Source organism: Panthera uncia, assembly GCF_023721935.1.
Source record: "Panthera uncia isolate 11264 chromosome D3 unlocalized genomic scaffold, Puncia_PCG_1.0 HiC_scaffold_8, whole genome shotgun sequence".
Classification (NCBI taxonomy): Eukaryota; Metazoa; Chordata; class Mammalia; order Carnivora; family Felidae; genus Panthera; species Panthera uncia.
The window spans coordinates 68,429,574-68,432,255 of NW_026057586.1; positions in this window are offsets into that span (position 1 = coordinate 68,429,574).

Consider the following 2,682-nt stretch of genomic DNA (forward strand, 5'->3'; position numbering starts at 1 on the left):
CCTTGTCTGGGTTTTCTTTATCGCAATCCTTAAGAGGAAGGATTGCTGCCCTTCTCCACATTCAGAATTTATTTTGGTCCCATGAAGTCCAGTGCTCCTAAACAGCTGTTAGTTAACAAGCTGCCCCAAATGTCCTGGAAAATGGGAGGGATACAAAACGATGAGCTTATCACTCATTCATTTAGTCATTAATTCATGCAACAAATATGTATTGAGTGCCTACTCTGGGCCAGGCAGCCTTGGCCTAAGTCAGTGACCAAGACAAGATCCTTGCCATTATAGAGTTTGTTCTCTGGCATGTGTGTATGTGGGGCGTGGAAGAGAGACAAAAATAAATAAGCAAATTATTTCGTATGTTAGAAGGTGATAAATGCCAGGGGGGTGGCCGACTAAGGGAGATTGGGATTTGGGGACGGCGACACACCACCATTTTAAATAGAGCAGCCTGCGTACTGAGGGTGTGAGCCTTCAAAGAGTAGAGAATATCCTTACACAGTATCCCGTGTGTATATGTGTGTGTGTGTGTGTGTGTGTGTGTGTGTGTGTTTGCATGAAAATACCACTAAAGACTTTGAATTTTTTTAACAACTGTATTGAGATATAATTGGCATACCATTAAATTCATCATTTTACAGTGTATAATTCAGTGGGTTTTAGTATATTTACAGAGTTGTGCAACCATCAGCATTATCTAATTCCAGAACATTTTCATCACCCCCGAAAGAAACCCATTAGCAGTCACTACCCATTCCTGCCTCCCTTCAGCCTCTTGGCAACCACTAATTTACTTTCTGTCTCTGTAGATTTGCCTATTCTGGACATTTCATATAAATGGAATCACACACTATGTGGTCCTTTGTGACTGGCTTCTTTCACTTACCCTAATGTTCATTCATGTTGTAGCTTGTATCAGTACTTCATTCCATTATATGGATATACAGTTTTTGTTGACTCATTCATCAGTGGATGGTAACCTTGAATTTTAAATATTGCAGTTGTCATGGGTGGGCTGTAGTAATTGACTTCCCTTTTAATGACTGGACTGTGCCACCTCTGGGGAGATTTCAGGACTGATGTTGCCCAGATCCAGCCGGCACCGGTTAGGCTTGATTCTGAGGAAACTAAGAGGCTGCTGTATATGCAAAGCCCTGCTTTCCCAGGTGCCTCCCTCCTAAGCAGAAACTCTGGGTGGTCCAAATGCGGCAACGCAGATCCATGGGTTTTTTCATGTATTTTCTATTCCACGTTTTGAAAATATTTTTTCTATTTTAAAATGTAACCTTGGTAAGTTGTTTATTCAAGACAATGCTCAATGAGTTTTCTTTTCTTTTCGTCTTTTTAATATTTTGGGTGTGGTAGCAAGTAGAAGCAGATCATCCTAACCAAATATTTGCTAATATCTGAACAAAGCCATTTTGCTGAAAGAAAGAAAACTCCACGGGGGAAGTGGGAATTGAATCCCAGTTTTGAGGGGTTCGATTCTCATAGGACTAGATGAGGAAGAAAAAGGCATGCTCCAAAGAGGAGCAAGTTGTTGAAAGTTTATCTTCTGGGAGATTGGGGACCCCTGGGACCTGGAGCACGTCTTTGGTACATTAATTTGGCAGCCATCATTCTGTGCACAAAGAGTGATGGTGTTGGAATCCTCTGGCCTTCTGCACACGGATAGACTCAGTTTCAGAACCCCTCTGGGGGCTGTTTGAGTTACAGTCTCTGGGGCTGCAGAAAGATGAACTCCATCAGAATCCAACGGCTAAAAGCCTCCCCTCGCTGCCCCCCACCACCAAACAGTTGAGAGTAACTGTCTTAGTGACACCGGTGCAGAACCACACGCTGCCCTGCAAGGCTGAGTTGCAAACGGCCCTGACCCGCGGGGGCCTTTCTCATTCGATCCCATTCAAGGTGGGGGTGAGAGTGGAGAGCCGGGTGCGGGCTCCCAGGAACTGTGGATTGGGGTCGCAGAGCCGGGAAGGGCAAGGCCCTAACTACCACACCGGACCAGGAGGCGTGGGGCCTCCAGAGAGAATGCAGTCGCCCGGGAGCAGGATGCTGTCCGGGTTCCCGCCGAACTCTGGCAACCGTAAGGAGAAATGTCTGCCGCCGAGGGCGGAGCGCGGACGAAGGGGTGGAGCTAGAGCGTTAGGGCGGAGCGAGGACGAGGGGGCGGGGTAGGGACGGTGGGGAGGGGGCGGAGCGAGGATGATGGGGCGGAGCAAGACGGTGGGCGGTGGGCGGGGCGAGAACAATGGGGTGGGGCGCAGGCGGCGAGGGGCGGGGCGGGGCGAGGGGGCGGGGCGAGCGCGGGGGCGTGTCCGGCCGTCGGGCCGCCCCCCGCCGCGCCTGCCCCGCCTTCCCGCTCCCCCCCTCCGGCGGCCGCGGCGGTCGAGTGCGGGGAGGGAGGGGAGAGCGGGTCACGACGTTGCCGGGGCGGGGATAACCCCTCACGTGGAGCAGATGAAAGGGCCGCGGCGCGACGGCCGGGGGAGCCGAGCCGAGCCTGCGACCCACAAAGCCGCCGCCGCCGCCGCGATGGGGCTGTGAGGCGTCCGCCCGCGCTCGGTCCTCCGCCGGCCCGCGACTATGCTCGGCCGCGCCCGCCCTCCGCGCCCTCCCGCCGCAGGACCATGAGGCCGCGCTCGGGCGGGCGCCCAGGGGCCCCGGGCCGCCGCCGCCACCGCCTCC